The sequence below is a fragment of the Phycodurus eques genome, chromosome 21 (assembly GCF_024500275.1).
Source record: "Phycodurus eques isolate BA_2022a chromosome 21, UOR_Pequ_1.1, whole genome shotgun sequence".
Classification (NCBI taxonomy): domain Eukaryota; kingdom Metazoa; phylum Chordata; class Actinopteri; order Syngnathiformes; family Syngnathidae; genus Phycodurus; species Phycodurus eques.
In genome coordinates, this window is record NC_084545.1 from 8,857,359 (window position 1) to 8,878,394 (window position 21,036).

A 21,036-nucleotide genomic window follows, 5' to 3' on the forward strand; every position below is an offset into this window, starting at 1 on the left:
CGTGATACGAAATGACATTTTTGGTTTGCCGTTACATCTGGGACATTTCAACGCCTTTTTAGCACAACAACATAAATTGACGACCCCGCTCACACTGCGCGACAATTCGGTCGCTTTCGGCCGCGTCGCTTGATGTGCGCTGGGCCTTAGCTCCACTCCAAGCCAATCAAAACAATAGTCAATAGAAAAATGTCTAGAATTATAGCACACATCAGAGTTGATCAGATAGTTTGACGTTTGCACGTTTATTGAACCAGACTTCAATTTTGGTCTATTTATTCTTACAAGAAAAGTGTGTGGCCCATTTAATTGTCGCGCTGCAACGGTACATAACGTTACATTCAGTGGCAGACTTACTGTTCTGCCCATGACAGTTTATGATGTGTTGTCGTTACACTGTTCACTGTCAGTTATTGATTGAACCTTGATTTTGTTGTTTCTTTGCAGCAACGACTCCCCCTCCCCCCCCAGTATTGCATAAGCTTTGTGTTAATGTGATATATGTGTGATGTTCAATTACATTTTGGCAAGGTTTGCAGGTAAAAAAATACAAACTTTACTGTTATGGTTTGTTCACAGGGCAGGACACTTACCGTTAGGAAAACAAAATTTGCAGGCCCCCCCGAATGTCTCAGAAAAGCTGATTTAAAAAAAAAACAACAACAACAAAAAAACTGATTTAAAGCAATTATTCATGTTTGTCTTGATTCGAGATCTTAAAAACACTTTAAAATGCTTAATTTATCGTGATAGTTTTGAGTGGTCCCCCCTCCTGTCTCATGCAATGGACTACTTCATTTTCTTACTGCGCATGTGCAGACTTGATTCACAAAGACGGGAGCAAAACAAAGTTCCAAACTTGTTGCCACCTCGTGAGGAAAATGAACATTATTCCAGTGGGGAAAAGGAGTAGGAGAGAGGAAAGCCGTTTAAAAAAAAAAAACATAAAATCAAAACTATCAAAGGTTTCAACCGTTTGCACGACACCGAAAGTGAGTAACCAATAACAGCAAGGGCCAGAGACACTTGCCAGTTGCAGTAGCACTGCTGTCAGTGTCAGCTGAGGAGCAGAATTGCAGTAGAAATTAGTGGAGAGTGACTCGAGTCGCCCAGATGTGAGCATTGAAGCAGTCAAAATGGGAAACTACACTATATATTCTCATCAATTACAGTAAAACCGTTGAGATGATTCACTTGTTTGATGATAATAAGGGTTAGGGTTTTTTAAAGACTTTATCCAGTTTAGGAAATAGAATGATTTTTCTCAAATTCACACTTTTTTTTTTTTTTTAAGTAGAGGATAAACATTAATATCCCAAATCTTTCCATTACACGGAAGTGGAAAGCCCCGTGATCGAGTTTGCCTCGGGTTCGCATCTCTGAGTGCTTCACAACTGCGTGCCATTGAGTGGAAGTGTGGAACACTGCTACATAGTTCACTCAGCAGCTGAGCTCATTGACTGCATTTACAGCAGACTCACACAACAGGCGGGCTGTACCATGTCTTCCTATGGGAGGTGTTGTACGACGCACACGTACTTCAAAGCACTGTTCGCTGACCACTCTGTAACAAAAAAATAATCAAGCTACTTAATATAGATATAATATTATCTGACTAAAATGTATTTGAGCCTATTTAATCCGAGAAACACGAGAGGGTAATTAGCTCCCGTATATTGCGCACCCCCATATGAGCTCATTGATGGTTTGACCCAAAATGGCTGGAGCGAAGCAGAAATGAGAATCGACGATTTTGCCAAGTATTATTTGAAAATGACCTCGTCTATAGAGTGACGGTGCAGCCTCCAGGTCTCTGGAGATCCAGGTGAGACATAATCTGAGCTAATCCAACAGTTTCATGGAGCCCGCTGCTTTTGAGTCTCGTCACCGAAGCCAAACAGGGCTTAGTTTGCAGTGTTTGTCACCATAGCTTGTACATGTCGCTCGAATGTCTGCATTGAGTCTTCATTTTCTGTTTGAAGAACACTGTCAAAGTTGAGAAACAACAACATGCAACACTATACAACTGACGTGAATATGCACATGCAACGACCTTCGTGTTGGTGAACGCTATCGAACGGTCTGCCAGTTTGTGTACAGTTAGTGCAGAGCAGGCCTGTGCTAACCAGTGCACCATGCTTATGAGATGCAGGCGCTTATTATTATTTTAGTGCACTTTCAGCACAATTATTAAATGAAGCAAGTTTCCACGAGACAGTTTTCACAGTCAAATTGATACCAAAATGAATAACTCTTGCCCTTTTGCCACTGCAAGGTACAGGCAATGCTCAACGGGACTGTTGACTCTTTCTTTGGCAAAATTAGGTACAGTAGTACCTTGACTTGCGAGTTAAATTTGTTTCAGGACCAAGCTCAATGTACTCTCATATCAAATCACCCTCCACCCCCCATGAAATAAATTAAAAATGCCATTCATTCATTCCAGCTTCCCCCAAACTGCACCCCCCTTTTTTTTTAAAACAAGGAAAATAACTTTTAATTTTATTAAAACATAATAATAAAGAATACAAAGAAGTAAGGCGGCACGGTGGACGACTGGTTAGAGCGTCAGCCTCACAGTTCTGAGGACCGGGGTTCAATCCCCGGCCCCGCCTGTGTGGAGTTTGCATGTTCTCCCCGGGCCTGTGTGGGCTTTCTCCATGCACTCCGGCTTCCTCCCACATCCCAAAAACATGCATTAATTGGAGACTCTAAATTGCCTGTAGGTGTGACTGTGAGTGCGTATGGTTGTTTGTTTGTATGTGCCCTGCGATTGGCTGGCAACCAGTTCAGGGTGTACCCCGCCTCCTACCCGATGATAGCTGGGATAGGCTCCAGCACACCCGCGGCCCTAGTGAGGAGAAGCGGCTCAGAAAATGGATGGATGGATGGACAAAGAAGTAACCTAGTCTGTACAATGAGTAGCAACATGACAACATTTCAAAATGCTGAGTCGGATTGGAATGACTAACTGGAGTAGAACACACCATTAATTTTGAAAATCGGATTATGGGTTCTGGAGAAATTAATTTCTTCTGTCTGAAAAAAATCTGCCTTTTTGGGGGAGCGTTTTTGTGTGATTTCGTCAGTACAAATCTTTAAAAAATAAAACAAAAAAACTTGAAATTGCAATAAAACAGTCTAACTTCATTATTTCTCAACATATCTCTTCGACACTTCTGTGTCGGCTGCTACTCGGGGAACCTCTTTCCAATTGGCTGGGTTGAAATCCGGCCTCGCTTGTGTGGACATTGCATGCTCTCCCCATGCCTGCCTAGGTTTTCTCCAGGTACTCTGGTTTCCTCCGAGATCCCCAAAACATGCATGGTAGGTTAACTGAAAACTCTAAATTGCCCGTAGGTGTGAATGTGAGTGTGAATTGTTGTTTGTTTATATGTGCCCTGTGATTGGCTGGCGACAAGTTCAGGGTGTACCCCGCTTCTCACCCAGAATCAGCTGGGATAGGCTCCAGCACACCAGTGACCCTTAGTGAGGATAAGCGGTATGGAAAATGGATGGATGGATTTTTGAGGCGTTTGAAGTGCTCACTCCATGTTGTTTTTATTTAGTATTTATTTATTTATTTTTGACAAAAGATGGTGGCAACTTATCACTTTGCTACTGTGAGTGATTTCAGCAGCAACATGGCTGGTTCATCTTTGTGTGAGTGACTGGATGTGAGATTTTGGCTTACTGTAACTGCTTGTGGTGTCGTTTTCAATTTTTTGGTTTGTCTGTTTTTATGCACTGTGGCTCTTTTTTTTTGTCCACTTCACTCAAGTACCGCCGTGTCTGAAGCTGACTCGTAACTAACGTAGGCCTGGGACACAAAGCAAAAAAAATTGTATTATTTAGCGCTTCTGGCTACCTGTCTACAGCTGCACGATTATGGCTAAAATAATAATCAGGATTATTTTGATAGATATTGTAATCACGATTATTAATCATGAGTATTCCTCATGTTTGGGAAAAATCTTTATTGTACTACTTTTCCAAAAACTATGTAGACTGTTTTCAGTGCACAATTCATCTTTAAATAACAATAAATGATAGATAATAATAATAATTAAAAAAAAGTACTACTTTACCAAGGGCTAACTCAATAAATATGGTGTTACAAAGTACAATCACGAATTGCAACTTTCTAGAAGCAAATGCAGCTGATGCATAAAACGCAATAACATTAGGCTGCTAGCACCGACTTTTCATTTGAAAATCCCCGTCGTCATAATAGTGAATTGTCAAGGATGGCACGTCTCCGTTGTTCTGCTTGACCATTGGTCAGTCGGGCACGGTCACAAACTGCTCAGAACTCGACAGTTGTGATTTCCCTCTCTGTTTACTCCCGTATACCATTTACTTTAGTCCCATTGCGGTCAGGCCAGCCAAAAAGTTGAAGTCAGTAGTCCTACGGCATCCCGGACGGGACAAGCTTGAGGTTCCACAACATATGTCGTCTGATAGCTCAGGTCACTTTTAAACAACACAAAATACCTATTTTTTGTGCACTTTGATACAAAAAAAAAAGATTTTTAGCATTTGTTTTATAGCATACATTTGAATGTTTTTGTGTGTCGGTCCATGGCCTATTGTAAAGCTATTTGACCTCAACATTTTTGTTTTCAATTAGTCATAATTTATTACTTTAAGAGCTCTGGGTCATTCACGCAGCGACCTGTTTGAAATAATGTAGTTTTTTTTTTAATAGAGGGACGGAAATTGAAAGATGTTTTTTATTGTCCGATTCATCAATTATCGAAAAAAATAATCAACCGATTAATAAATTATCACAGTTATCGTTAGTTGAAGCCCCAGTACATGCTATACTAAGAGCAAGTTGAGTGATTGACTGACTAAAAAGAAATAAATAAATGACTGGCAGTCTACAAATTGGCTATAAGATCAGGATCCTGACCACCAGTTTAGGCTTCAAAATAAGAGGCCTAATATAATGTGTAAATGATGTATAAAATGATCAGGTTTACATTCTCCAAATTAGTTTACTGTCATAGCAGTTTCCTGTCCTTGTATGATTATTTACATATTTTTTTGATGTACTAGCTTCACCAGAAATGTCTGCTAAAAAGGGGGGATGGTAAGGAATTTGCATGGTGTTTTTCTTTTTTTTTTCTTTTTTTTTTTAAATACTTGAAGAATGCATGTCATCCAATTTAATATTCACGCAAAAGTACTGACTGGCTACTTGTCAAGTTGTCATGTTTCTGCGTACTATGTCATGTTGTTGATTTGTTTGGCCCACAGTTGATGTAAAAGACAGAACATTTGTCCGATCACCTTCCAAGTTTGTCTTTTGAAGTGTCTGCCTTTTGTAGTTTATATTGGCTCTTTACCAGATGGATATGTGAAACAAATTATTTTGTGAAACAAGCCATCTGCTGTATCAGTTTCCTCATCGATTGATGACTGGAAGCTTTCTGCCTGATCAGCCACGGTTGGCAACTGTGAGCTTGCAGTATGTCAGCATGGATGTTTCTCTCAATCAGTGGGGGTGAGGGCGGACATCTACATTTTCCAATTCTTGATAGGCGTAAGAATTTTATTTTTTTTTGTTAGAATGTTTGTAATGTGTTAGTGTAGTAGTGATAGTTGAAACGTATCCTAGATATTAATGATCAGCTGTAATAAAGTAAAGATGTGTTGTGGGGAGGAAGAGTGAAGGAGAAATTCCCCTCCACGCAGAGTCAACATATTGAAGCTGGAAATAGCGCTCGCTGTGGTGTATATTCCAGAGGGGGTTTTGGTTTCCCTTTCCAGGTACAAAATATTATTTTCACCACTGCCAGGAAGTCAGGTTTTGTCACATTATAACGAGCCGTAAAGGTCAGCAAAGCCCACATGCTGCAACTCTGGGAGGAAGTTTTCATTTCGCACCCCTTCCGACCTACAATTTTCTGAGCTGTTGCCATTTCAATGTTTAGCTGTCATCGCATGTTGCCCCCAAAAGGGTACTCTACACTTACCGTCACTTGCCCCTGCTAATTTGTTTTCCTGTTGAGCTCTGGCATCGGTGGGGTCTCTTGTCAATCTACTGTGATTCAGCTTTTCTACAGTTTCATTCCATTTTCATTCCATTAAACCTAAATGTTGGAAGAGTTTCTGCTTGAATTTCTTTTGATATGGTACATTGTCATGCTTGAAAATGATTTTGGTAATGGAAGCACAGTTCCTCTTTTGGTACAATGGCAGAAAGTGGTCAGTCAGAGGGTTCACAGACTTTTCAGAAGTCATTTAGGGACCCTAGAGGGGTCGGCAATCTTTTTCCCTGACATGTTTCTGGTCAAATACATGACTTCGCCAGTCCGCCGCCGCCGCCGCTTTTCTGACATCACAGCTTTGTTGGGACATGGTGGTCTTTCACTAACCATCCACTACTCCATCCATCTGGACCATCCATGCTTGCACGGTACTCCTCAGTGGACAATCTCATGCCGCAAGGTATACCTTTGCATCATTTGCTGCTGTGGGCATAGAAGGAGAGCGAGTCATGTTGTGCCCCCCTCCCCCATTGATGACTTGAAAATTATGCCGGCTGTCATTTTTATCAACTATTTAGGAAAACCAGAGAAAAATATATAATTTGGAACACACTTTAGGAAATGAATAACCTAATGTATTTGATGGGGATAGTTGGACATTCACACGCTTTCTTCGGTCTGTACGCTGTACTGAATGCATTTCTAGTATATAATAAGTCAGTTAAATCACAATCCGTAAAGTATGGACGTACAATTAGATTCTAGCTTTATGGTTTATTTCAAAGCAGCTTACTGCTCACGTGGAAAATTGGTTAGCAGACACATTTATAAGAGTTTTCACAGGCCCAGTGCAGCTCTCAGCTCTTTGGAGGAGTTGGTCACAGTCGGACTGTGACAGCCTCGTTTATCACGCTCACCTTGGCAAAGTGCTCACACTTCTAAGGGTGCGTCACATACAATGGCTGTAAGGGAAGAGTAACATTGTCATATTTTTCATCCCTCTGAGCATGAGTAAGGGGTTGGCATGTAAACATGGCACCTTGCATAAACAAAATCCATGCCATACAGCTGGTTTTAATGTTGTCTTTGGCTAATGAACAGTTCCACAGTGGCTTCTCATGTTGCGAGATGAGGAGGGTGGAAGCAGGCAAAGGAAACTTAGATGATTGTCTAACGTTTCCGCTTAATCATAACTATGATCATATTACTATAACACGCACACAAGCACGCACACTTTTCTTTCAGGCGCCACTCAATCACAGAGCTTTGAAGAAAGTCTCGGTAGTATTAATTATTCAAGAAAGAGCTGAAAATGTTGGAAAATCCTATTGCTTTGTCAACAGCAGAGGTGTGATAGTTATTTTCTGCATAAGAAAGCTAAATGCAATTTACTTTTGACCTCAAGTCTAGGAGGGATCACTTGTTAATACTATGGGCTAAAACAGAATAACTTTCCATACGCTCTGCATGGGCGAATATGTCCTTAATGGACCGCGGGTTTTTAATTTTGCAATTGACTTTGCATTGTCTCTCTGTGTGTGTGTGTGTGTGTGTGTGTGTGTGTGTATGTGTGTGTGTGTGTGTGCGCGCGCGCGTGCGTGCACGTGCGTGCACGCTAGATGCTGACACAGGAGTGGAATTTGACGACCACCCCCACAGAGGTTGATATCACTCCCACCTAATACACTGAATGTTTAAAAAAATAAAATAAAATCCCGCTCACACAGAAATCGATCCCATTCCCTCCTAATCCCGAACCAAAACTTTACGGAATAGTGTGAAAACCATGGTAGCGACTCCCGTCGTGGTTTCCACTCCTGGTGACTTTGTTGTCATAGTTCCTGCTCCTGGTGACTTTCATTTCTACTCCCGCTTCTCCCGGTGACTTGCATCATTCCCATAAAGACTCATGGCTATATTAGCTCAAAAGGGTGCTTCTACTCAATACTGAGAAAATGGTCTGAATACTTATGACTATGTGATATTTCAGTTTTTCTTTTTTAATAAATCTGCAAAAATTTCAACAATTCAGTTTTTTTTCTGTCAATATGGGGTGCTGTGTGTACATTAATGAAGGAGAAAAAAAATAACAAATGATTTTCGCAAATGGGTGCAAATATAACAAAGAATGAAAAATTTAAGGGGTCTGAATACTTTCTGTACCCACTACATATATTTCACACCAGTGAGATGACACATCGGCCACTATGTATGTTATATTATGTTTATGTATACTGTGGGGTGGCCAGCGAGTGGCGGGACGGAAATGGCCCACAGGCAGAACTTTGGACATCCCTGCTCTGAGCTAATTGCTCAAAACTGTTGAAGTTGTCCCTTTTAAAACATCTTTTTTTATTTTTATTTTTTTTATACTAGTCTGCTTATACGTGTCATGTCGGGTAAGTGCTGCCCAAATATGTCATGAGCAGATGGTTGAAGAACAAGGAAAGCGCATCTCAAGTCTGAATAATGAATGAAGACCATATGGTAGATGGGGAAAAATTATTTTGTGGCTCAGTAATAGTTCGTGAATATTTTTTTTCTCAGCTAAGTCTTCATAGACGTGTTTTAAGGAAAATGACATCCGACACCTAATGATGGTCTTTAGTCATTTTATTGAGGTGCTTCTTTAGGACCGGCTATGTTCCATCCAACAAGTCAGATTATTGTGTGATAGTGCCATAATATTAATAGACTCCAGTGTTTGTATAATCTTTTAGGTTATAAGTACAGTACCTAGCCTTTCTTTCAAACCTGCTCTTGAGCAAGGCATTGTTCTCCAGATTCTGCCTTCATGGTGTAATTGTGTTTGGTGTGTCTGTGTGTGTTTAAACCACTTTTTGTTGTGTAGAACCATCAAGCCAGGTGTTCAGAGAATCTTATGTTCTGTGACAGTGCTGGCCAGCTATTTATTCGATATTTGATTCGGGACCTTTGTAAACATAACATCACCCAAAGTTCAACATCCATTTTTATTCCACCTCCAGTGTATGTTTACATGCACTTTATGTAGAAATGCTGGTCCAGGCGGAATAGGAACTATGAACTGATGCATGAAGGATGACATACAGTGAAATCAAAGGTTAAGTCCTACAATTTGTAATTCAACATTTCAGAGATAATGCGCCTCTAAGGTTGCACAATAATCCATAGGCCATACTACAATCACATGGAAATCCGGTATACACAACTGTATTGCCGAAAGTATTCACTCACCTGGCTGGACTCGGATATGAATTTAAGTGACATCCCATTCTTATTCCATAGGGTTTAATATGACATCGGTCCACCCTCTGCAGTTAAAACATCTTAAACTCTTCTGGAAAGGCTTTCCACAAGGTTTATGAGTGTGTTTATGGGGATTTATGACCATTTTTCCAGAACTGCATTTGTGAGGTTGCACACTGATGACGAGAAGGCCTGGCTTTTAGTCTCCGCTCAAATTCATCCGAAAGTGTACTATAGGGTTGAGGTCAGGATTGTGCCGGCCAGTCGAGTTCATCCACATCAAACTCCCTCATCCATATCTTTATGAACCTTGATTTGTGTACTGATGCACAGTCATGTTTGAACAGGAAGTGGCCAGGCCTTCTTATCCAACATCAGTGTGTGAACTCGCAAATAACTTCTTGTAAGAATTGGCAAAAATTCCTATAAACTCACTCCTACACTTTGTTGAAAGCCTTCCCACAAGAGTTGAATATTTTACAGCTGCAAAGGGTAGACAACAACATATTAAACCAGGGGTTTATGTTATGCTAAACGTTAGCAAGGAGGTGAAATCAACTCTCGGTAGTGCAATTATATTGAGGGTGCTAGTATGAAAACGGTCCATGGGTCTCTATTCTATCTGCTTATTACAATTCAGTGTTTAACTTATTTTTTACACAAATGTTTCTAAAAAAAATTGAGATTTCATGATGCCATCATTATGACCCTGGATGCCATCATTATGACCCTGGTATTGATTATATTAATTTCCATTCATTTCTACAGGAAGCAAAGAATCTAAATTAGCTATATGAATAGAGGTATTGTAGGTTGAGGTATGACTTCCAGGCCAAATTTTTCAATTAGCTCTAGAAATCAGTTAAAATGTAACTCATTTTGGACCTCAAGTTTATTCTGTCCGACATAATCTAAAAAAAGTATGAAACCCAAACCACACCTCGTCATTCCTCTGAGGGTCCTCCCACTTCAAGAGGTGCAGTACATTCATGAATGGCAACAGAAAGGTGTTCCCTTGCATCCAGTGTTATGTGGCGGTTTCCCAAATATACTTCCCCCTTGTTAATTTATTCCATTACTCCACCCTTTGTCTCCTCAACCTCTCATCTCCCTACATATCTGTCTTGCAAACACAGTTTGTGTCTCCCTTTCTCCTTCCCAGAGCTATGATTTAGGCGTCATGGTGGTTCCCACTCCCTTCGAGCCCTGGATCACGTTACCCTGCCATTACTCAGTCATTCCCCTGCAATGGTGCTCCATGTCAGCAGTAGTGGAGCCTGAATGCCTCCTCCGGACCTGTAGACTAGCACAATTTAACCACAGACGCCCCTGGTCAGTGGAGTTGGTCCAGCTATGGCGCAGCCTCTCTGGAAAGTTATGTAGAGTTAGTGTCAGGCAGTGAGCTACAATGTTTTACAGCTGCATTTTCTATTTCAAGCCTAGCCTTCTTTGGTTGCACAACAAGCTGATCATGTTTCAGCTCTGTAAGAATTTCCTTTTTTTCTTTTCTTTTTTTTTTTTGCTGATGAATTTGTAGTCCTCATTGTTTTATGTGCATGTCATGTCAGTTTGCCTGATGGGTTAAATGTCTTGTTAATCCCAACATTCTCATAAAGGTGAGTGATGCAGGCAGTGGTATGAGGGCAGTGGTGTTCCATTGGGCTTTTAAGGATGAATGTATCTACCTGCTTTAGCTAATGCTTGGCCCTGCAGAAATTCCCTTGGCTTAAGTTTATAATGTGATTAATGCCTGCCAGGTAAAGCTACTGTATATTGTAAGGAATTGTGGGATGCTATCCCTTTTTATTTATGAGGTAGTGAGGTGTAGTAAGTGTGTAACTGTGTCGCTGCCTATGCATTCTCATAGGTTGTAAAGTTTATAGATGCCAGAGCAACCTCCTGCTATTAAGCTTGTTGTGCACTCATGTGGAGCCACAACTCCCCTCACACAATCACCTTTAATTCCCCTCCTCACTAAATTTATCTTGACATGACACATAGCCGTCCTGTGTGTGGCAAGCTAGCATATCACTGCACAGGAAGACCCGCTCTGGCTGGGATAATCTTCTCTAATTGAAAAAGAGGCATCGTTGAGCGCCAGTGGCTTCTATGTTGATCATCCTGCTGCTTGTTTTGCAGTAATGAGACATCTGGGGCTGCACAACAGAGATGTTTGTAGAGGACTGTCAGAGACTAAACAACAGAGCTCTCTGCTTGTTTACAAGTTCCTGGACCTGGATATTTTAGATTCGGCTTGAACGATTAATTAAACTTGCGATAGTATCACAATATGATACAATGCGAATTTCACTGCAGGCAATATCATATTATGGAGTACATCCACATACAGATTAAGTGCAGCTCCTCACAAGTGGTTATGTACGCCTGTGGAAAAGGAACAGCCCTTATTACCTGCCAGCCATCCACCCACCCTTTTTCTCTACTGTTCATCCTGTTCATAGTCACAGAGGGGCTCAGAAGCCTACACCCGCTGTCTTACACGTCGTAGGGGACAAATCAAGTATGAATTATCACATAATGGTTTTTCATTCCATTGAGCAAGAGAAAGGGTGGGAGCAGTGTACAGATCATCCAGGGAGAGGAGCACCTCTCTGACTCGTTCATTGGAAAACGATAAACGTCAATCTGTGGACTACGTCCATGTGATTCAAGTCTACTGCGTGGACATAAGGAGCTCGGGAAAGAAAGCCAGGTTCTGCTCCGCTTTCCTCTCATTCCATTGAGCAAGAGAAAAAGTGGGAGCAGTGTACAGATTACAAAAGTAACAAACTTGAGTTGGTCTATAGAAGCGTTTAACCGGTTAGTCGAGTCGACTTTACGACTCCATCGGCATGACAGGCTCACCGCTACCACTTATTATTACATTTCGTGTAATGGTGAGTTATTTTTTTGACTGATTTGTTTTTGTTTCTGTGGCGGTCTGTCCAAATATGCCTTTTCGAGAAACTGATCCGTGGTGCAAAAAAGGTTGGGGACCACTGTGCTGAAAAACTATCGATGACGTCAATTCATCGACTGCAACCTGACTCTCATCTCATTATAGTCTACTACAAAAACTCTTACGATGTTCAACCCCAAGTATATAGTGTCTTCTCTGCTCTTGGTGTTTGTACTGCCACCTTCTTCATGCACCCTGTGTCACAGGGAAGTGAACTGGTCTTGTTACTTGCCATGGCATTAAGGCAGGTCCACAGCTACACTCCAGATCCAGCTGGACCCACTAAGCCCTCCGCAACTCTCCAGAGACTTCGAAATTACTGCTTTTCACAACCAGAAAAGCATCTCACATGTTTGAGTCACATTTCAAGAGCTGTTTTTTTTCTTTGAGCCTGCATTACACATGCAGATATAGATTCTGATATACCTCTGATGCAAGGGCGTACTTTCTCTCAGTTAACGACGACAGCACTTCATGATTTGGCCTGCTCAGAATAACACACTTTTAAACGTGCAAAGTTATAAACTGATGAACCTACGCATTGATACTTGAGAGGCTTAAAGTGAATACTAAACTGCTGTAATCCATTATTTGGGTGGTTTTAGAGCAGAGATAGCAGTGGTTCAGCATGTACCTGTCAGTACTAAATGATTGCTCATTTCCTGCCGGGGGGCGGGGCGGGGGCTTGAGAGTAATAGCAAGCAGCTGCTTCAGCTGGACCTGGCCTTTCCTCGCTCTCAGCATGTTCTTCTCAAGAAGGCCTGGGTGCCAATACGCCTACTTCTTGTTCATGTTCCGAACAACCTGTTTTAATGTGTTGCAAGCTGGTGATCAGACAACACTGAAGTGTTGAAGTAAACATCACGGTGTTCATTAGCGCGTCATCATTTGCGTCAACTGGCAAATTCACAAAACACCTGTGATTATGACAATTTGTATTGTTTTAACAGTGGCTATTTCTTTTTTTATTAGCTAAATCTTCAATCCATGAATCTAAGGTAAGGCACCCGGAATAAGGGAGCCATTTCATCATCCAGGGAGAGGAGCACATCTCTGACTCGTTCATTGGAAAACAATAAACGTAAATCTGTGGACTGCGTCCATGTGATTCAAGTCTACTGCGTGGACATAAGGAGCTAGGGAAAGAGAGCCAGGTTCTTCTACGCTTTCCTCTGGCAGTGGAAACTGATAGCTGGAGCTCTCTGGAGTTTGCTGACATTTGAAGGAAGAAAAAAAATACACCTTCAGCAGAGGCAGACTTGCAAATCGGTCACAAGTGCAGGATGGGTGTTTTTTAAAATGGGAAAGAGGATGTGAGAGATTCTGAGAAGCCTTCTCAGCAATGCTGAGGGACTTCGATAGACCAAGACTTCTCCTGTGAATCACAGCTAATTAACAAAGTAATTAAGATCAAAATCTCTGCTCAAGGAAGGACCATAAATTGTCTATACATTAATAGGCCATCAAAAGGAAATCCCTTCCTTTCATGAAAGGGGTAAAATCAACCGTTCAGACCCTTTCCACTATTATCCCCACCGTGTTGCACAAGGGACATCTGTTGAGAAAAAGCAAGCCAATGTTAAGCCGAGCTACAGCCAACATTGCTCCAACAGAAGCTCTGTTCATAATGCATTTGCTACACATATTTTGGCGTATTTCAATAAATAATGTCACTCCAAGGACACTGTTCGATCTTGCCGAGGCAACACTGACTGTAAGCCAAACCGCATGATCTCATTTCTCTTGTGGCAAATGATAGATAATAATAAACAGTTTCTTTAGGAGGGCACTGAGCACATTTTATCAACAACTCACACTGGCACAATAACCTCATCATGTGATGGATGGATGTGTCTCTCTTATTCTGTTGCTACAGGCTGCAGATATATTGCTGCGTATGAATTCAGTGTGCACAGGGAATTGAATTTAGTGGGTAAAAGTGGAAGGGATTTCAAATCTGATCAGGATCAGTGTTCTTTTTATGGTTGTGTTTTGGTTTTGCTCTCCCCTACTTTTAGTCATTTTCTCTTGATCATTTGTCCGTAGAATATTGACTTTTTCTAATCATCCAAGCAATGTCTCTGTGAAGTTACTGTAAACAGACCCCATATGTATAAAAAATATTTGGAAAGCAGCTTGTCTTGGGCATTGAAATGGCAGCGGTGCTACAGTAAACTTTAAAACTAAAATAAGTCTATACCTGATAACAGATATTGTACCTGGTAATACTAAATTTAATACCCCCAGGTAAAATCGCTCTACACAAGCTCCGAGATACAGCAAATTATCTTTATCTTTAGTTTAAGCAACTTTTGACGGAAGTGATATCAGAACTGTAGCTTTTTCTGGAGCTATACATTGCAATCTAAAACAGGCAATGTTGCCTAAACAATAATGTTGCAAATTTATGAACCTTAGTGGATGGATTAATAGGGACGATCCTCACAGAAGTATTTCCAACAACTGTCTTTTCATTAGCAGTAAAGTAAAATGGTTTATATACACCATAAAAGTGAGCAAAAGACTGTAAAATAAAGGAACACAGGACGGAAACGAAACTTCCTATCACCTATACACACGCGCGAGTCTTGCCACATAAGCCTGTTTGAGGAAGAGAAGGAGAGTCGTCAGCAGCTACACTTTTGGAGAAGAAAATCCTCTATTTGTCTTCTGACTCGGGGAAGGTCCATCTTGTGTCAGGAAAAAATACAATTCATCACCATATCAAACAAAAAAATCATCAGGCATCTTAAAATGCAAACTGATCAGTCACTGTTTTTAAAAAACTTTCAATTTACATCCCTTTATTCAAAAACGAATTTATATTAAACACTATGTATATAGTTATTATATATACTATATATAGTTATTTCATACTGACAGTGCCGAAAATGCACAAACATGAATTGATTATGCTTCAGTTACAGGTTTGGTCCGTAACGTGTCAGAAAATCGGCAAACATTTTGATAATTCTTTTCCAAAGTAAAATATTATTTTGATGAAACACAAAAATAATCAGCCTGCTTTATTTTATAATTATTTACCACTTTATTGTTCTAATAAATATACTTACTTACTATTGAGAGGCTGAAATTCCGAGAAATTGCACAATTTTAAGTTAAACAATGTCTAAAGTGCAAGGTTAATAGATTATCAAATATCATTATCAATTCGATAATTGCTTAGTTGTCAGTTAATCGATTAATCGTTGCACCTCTTTATGAGACTTATGATATCAGTTTGAACTTTTTTTTTTGCGAGGCCCCTTTAAGTGTGATAAATGTGCAGAAAAATCCCAAGTTAGGAGTGTGGCAAATACTTTTCATTGCACTGTATGTATTGATGTGAAATGGTTCTACTTTGTGTTTAATTTGTAGGCTCTCTTTCGGTTTGCATATTTGTCATAGCCTAAATGACTTCCTCTTGTCTTTCCTTTCAGGCAGGACAGGGTTACTCTCCGTATTTCCTGTCCAATTCCCTGAGCAGTGGCTATGTTCTGATTGCTTTCTAGATGTTAAACATTCCCAGGCTCTTATAACCTTCTTGGTTTGCCTCTGCCGTCCAACGGCTGTCCCAGGTGAACAAGTGGGCGAACCTCCTGTTTTTAAGGATACAAATCTTTTAAAAAAAATACAAAATTCTCACAGGGGCAGGATATACAGGGACTGAAGGATCAGGAGACTGAGATGAAAAGCATTCTTTCTTTGCTTTCTACTACGTTTCTGCAAAAGTGTGAGAAAGTATGATATCCAAACCATAGCAATTTTGAAGAAATTGGCAAAGAGGAATAATTAGTCAATTTCAGAAACTATTTCAATAAGCCTTTTTGACTTCAAGATATAGAGGATAGGGGAAGTGTTTCCTTTTTGGGTTCATTCTCCCTCCTTCCCTCACGAGACACCTGATCGACAGCTGAATTATGTTATCTCGTCTGAGTCAGCGGAGCCTTCGCATCACTCATGAAACAATCCAGATTGTGCTAACATATGTGCGTGGAGGCCGCATTGTGGACATGACCCAGGAGCAGAGCTGGGCCAAGCTGCACTATATTTAGCCCAGCGATGCTCAGGCTAATTGCCCTCCCAGGCCTAATCATTTCCAGGCTCTGCAGCTCACATCTGACTGAAGGGGAGGCCAAACACCCTCCAACCTCATGTTAAAGAGATGTCAGCATCAATGGGCCTGTCAATGAACTCCACAGACAAGACAAATAATATGCTTCCTCCTTGTATTTCATTAGCTGTGCTGTAAGCGGATTGTGGGGTCAATAGTTGTGAAACTTTTCTACCACTGTATTGGTTTCATTTTATAGAGGTTTGGCAAAACAGCTGGATTATCATCATCTTCCAGACAGTTTACATACGTGTGTCATTCCTGGCCTGCTAAAATTGAAGTTTGAAAAGCTTAGCCTGCTTTGTTCAATATCTATCTGTTGTATGTTCTCACTTTGCTGGAAGCTTTGTGAGGGTCCTGTTGTTCTGAAATTGTGCTATTTCATGTTTGGTTACTTGCCCTTGGTCAAATGTGATCACTCTTAATGGTTTAGGGCAGTAGGCTTAAAAGGACAGCTTGGGCTCCTGCAGAAGTTACCTTTTTAAAAGCATGACCACATTTCCTTTCTAATGACGTTCCCAAAGGATATCTGGTCATTCAAAGGTTTATTCCATTATGTGTAAAAGGAAGTCAATAACTGGAGGTAGACAAGATGGACTGGCAATTATGAAAATATAATGCCGTTTCTGACTAAAAGCTCAACAATCAACAGACTTAAAAGTAGAGGTTGCTTGCCTCACACTGCTACTGCAGCGACTGCTTGCTCTAGTCGCCATTTTGTTGTTTGGTCGAATGCGGCTTCTGTCCATACAACGCGAATCACATGCAAAGGTGACTCACTTCTAAGGATTTTTTTTTCCCCCTGTAAAATCTATCCCCCAAATCTATTTGCTGGAAAAAAAAGTCGCCCATTTGCAATTTTTGGGTGCCCTAAGATGCCGCTTAAGCCCTGTCTAAATGGGAACGTAGTATGTTAGTTATAGTGAAAGTGCTTTATCTTGACAGAGAGAAGCTTTGTATGTGAGCTAGGATTAGCCTGGGTTGTTAGAAGTACTCAGTCCAATGTATGTTTTTCCAAAATCAAATAATCTATGATATATTTTTTAAAAGGATTAAGTTGTAAAATGAGTTTGAAATTATATCAAACTGTTTTGGGAGGAGGCTTCACTATTCGTGGCAGTGCCTTGGTCCTCTGATCCAGCCAATAGTATCCAACCTTTTGATCATTTGGTATCATCTTTGCGTGGAATTCTGACTTGTTGCTGTTTTGGAAGTTTGGCATCAACTCAAGACTAGTGAGTATGATTAGTGTTCTTAAACTAGAAATGAGTAACAACTGGGGATATTATTTGCAGAAAACAAACGCACCTCTGACGAGTATCATTAGTATGCATGGAAACTATGGCTTTGAGCCTGTTGAGTGGAAAAACAATTTGAATAAACTGGTCATCAACACTGACACTTGATGACCTAGCATTCTTCTGCTTGTGGGTTGCAGGCTGTTTAATCATGAAGTTCTGAGGAACAGGAAAAGAAGTGTCATTAAAGAATAAGTGAAGTGAAGTGAATTTGGCAGCTTTTTAAGCCTGAATTGATTGTCTTCATTCTTTATTCTAATGACAAGCTAATCCACCTCTCCTGCATCCCCGTTATAAATAGATCATCTTATTTCTTTACTAGACTGTGTACGCTGCTGAAAATTAGCAATCACGATGAGCCTGCTCTCTCAGCAATGAATTGGCCACGCCATGTCTCCCACCACAAAAGGTTATCTGTGCCAATTGAATCCTGGTCATGTAACTTGAATTTGCTTATGTTGCCAATTATTTTTCAGCTAATTAAATAAATGGCTTCATCGGGACGGTCAGCTGAATGAAATGTCACATTATTGACGCTGATTAGTCATGTGATTCCAGAGCATTTGTCTTGGGGGGTGTGGCTATCAGGAATAAGGGGGTGTGGCTACCCTAAGGGTACTTTAATGATATTAGTAAAGATCTGCTTATTTATTAGGCTGCGAGTTATTTATGCTGTCCATCACAGCTAAGGTGGTATATTGTAGGCTATAAATGTCACAGAGCTAGTAATGTGCTACCAGAGTTTCTGATCAAATAATTGAAAATGTTTGTTTATCCTGTCAACTCAATTACATTTCATGTAGGATTTAAAATGGGCTTGATTAGGATGCTGTGTCTGTTTCAAGTTCCGCTTCAGCAGTTTTTATCCAAATTTTTGTTGGCGTCTGTTGTGAAACGCTTTACATTCCTCAGTTTTAGAGGTGTATTTTTAAATTCTCGTTCACAAAAACTGGCAGTGACAAATCAAAACCAAAAGTTTAAGTGCTCTCAAAGTAGGGACCAACAGAGACCCGCGTCTTGAGTTCTCGTTTGTTTCAATCTTTGCTGATCCTCTTAGGTCCTGCAGCTGTATTCAGTGTGGCAAAACAAATATTGAAGACGTTTCTGCCCTTTGTGCACTGAGTGTGCTAATACTACATCAAGTTTAACAAATCACTGTGCTCAATCCGTATCAAATGAGACCAAGAAAAGCATGTGTATACAGACAAGCAACAACACTTTTTCCTAGCACTTTTACCCTGCTCACCATTAGACTACTCACAAAGAGTTAGGGTTATTGGACATTGGGATGAAATTTCAGGTTGAACCTGAAACCCTAACCTTAAAATCCACTTTACGCTTTACAGGTGAACTTTGTTTGACCTAAACCTTTGGATGACCGATACATTTCCAAGGATGTCCACTTCTTTGCCTTTCTGTGACTCTTCCAGTCTCTCTGTGTGTCTCTCATAACTTTCTGGTGCCGGTGTGTAAAGACTCTAAACTTAGTGGCCAATTCCCTTTGCGAGCATACTGTTTGTAGCCTCGCAATGGTGAGGTAATGTTGCTCACTTGCATGTGCTTGCGTGCATCCCGACACACGTTTTCACTGTACTATACTGAGTAGTGTTTTTGCTGGTTTTGCTTTTTAGGATTATGTTATGGCTGTTTGCCACATTGGTGAAAGGAGGGTTTTATTTGGGAGCGCTGGAAGGCTTTCTTCCCCATGATAAATCTCTTTTGCGAAATGGTTCTTAAATAACAAGAAAGTGGTGTTACTTTTTATTTTTTTTATTTTTTTATAACTTGAACACAAAATGCAATAATGGCAGCAAGTTGCCACTTTGGCCTTAAAGGCCTATCGTAACTTCTGGTTGTAACTCTGCTGTAACTGCAAGTTCACTTTCACAGCCAACTGTTTGTCACCAGATTTTCATTTTCACCGGTAGGGAGCTGGAAATCATCCCTTGTTCCTGCAGTACACTGCTCAATACATGAGTAGACTTGAAATTGACGTAGAAATCTTTGTCTGGTTTAAAGGTACTTCTCACAGTGGCCAGTTTAGGACTTTTCCTGATCTTCATCCAACATGCATGTACTCTTCTTGACAACTCGAATAACCTAAATACACTTCAAACAAACTCTTAAAAGCTTACCAGCCTAACCATACAATTACAAGAGGATTGATTTCTCATTTGGCATTACTGTATTTTGGATGTTCCTTTCTTTGATGATTGCTGGAAATGTAGTGGCCTGAAAAAAAATGGGAAAAAAATCTAGGTGACGGAAACACACACATTATACACCTTCATTGTGTATATTTTGTGCACATGTTGGCAAATGGATCGTCTGTTGTCAATCCTGGCAGGCTGCAGTCTCTGGGTCTGTCTGATAGTGCTTGTTCCTTTGAGAGCGGAACATGGTGCGTGTAATGTCACCAGCTTCGTCCAGGGTCTGATCTCAGTCCAGCGTGAAACCATCCGGAGTCTGGGATGCCAAGACCTGGGCAGAATAAAGATGCACATGCGATTGGTTGAGCACATCATAATACGTGTACCACTGGTTTGATAGCTGATACCACCTGCACTCTCCACACTGCCTCTTTGCTGGAACACATTGATGCATGGATGCACCCTTGGCGAATGAACCCACCTCCTTGTTTACCTCACCTCTCTTGATCTGCCACAACTGGCGTCACTCCCTCACAGTTCTCTGTTCTTTCTGTGTCTCCCCCACCCAATACAGTCTTTCTTCTTTCCCCCTCATCTCCCAGTTCCTCATCAGATCCACGGGGCCAGATTTTTAGCGCTTTTCTGCGAGTCCTGCAAGGAGAACCTTGAGGGTCTCAGTGGGATCAATTTAAAAAGGAAATACTTGTCTCTCCGCCTCTCCTTGGCCCTCTCGACTGATTGGATCCGCTCACCAGAAACTTGCAGGCTTTTGATCTCAGCCTCTCCAAACCCACAACTTCTATAAGTTTTTGCCGGAGCTTGGCTTGAAGAAAAGTCTGTTCCACTTTCTGTGAAAAGTGCCCCCCTCCCAACCCATTGCTTTGCACCTGCGAGTGATCAAGTACTGATGGGGAAGTTTTGTAAAGCCACTAGGTGTTTTAAAAAAAAATAAAAAATAAAATAAATCTTAGACATAACTGATTTCTCTTTGAAGATGTGGGAATGATCCCCCTCTTCTACAGCAGGTGATATTTGGGTGAGAAGTTGCTGCAAGCTGCAATAAATAATTTACAGTGAGAGGAAACAGTTAGAGAAAGGTAGGAGGCGCTGCCCTGAAGGAGTGTGTTGATGTCACGTCTTCCTTTGTTCACCATATAGGGACAGCCAGTCGTTTACACCTTCATCAACAGGGACTACATTATCGCACTCTAATCATCAGGGGTTTCTTTTTTTTCTATTACTTGCTAGAATTTTTAAAAAATGTTAATTGTATCAGGTTTTGTTTCCCCCT

The 21,036-nt window shown here is 40.8% G+C and overlaps 1 protein-coding gene across 1 annotated transcript in view; it reads left to right on the plus strand.

The window, feature by feature from the left end:
• Positions 1 to 1,718: 1,718 nt before the first annotated feature.
• znf438 (zinc finger protein 438) overlaps positions 1,719 to 21,036 on the plus strand; it is a 42,054-nt gene continuing 22,736 nt past the window's right edge. Inside the window, exon 1 of the mRNA XM_061666978.1 lies at positions 1,719 to 1,825. The gene's annotated coding sequence lies outside the window, so the exon portion shown is untranslated. The remainder of the gene's footprint in view (positions 1,826 to 21,036) is intronic.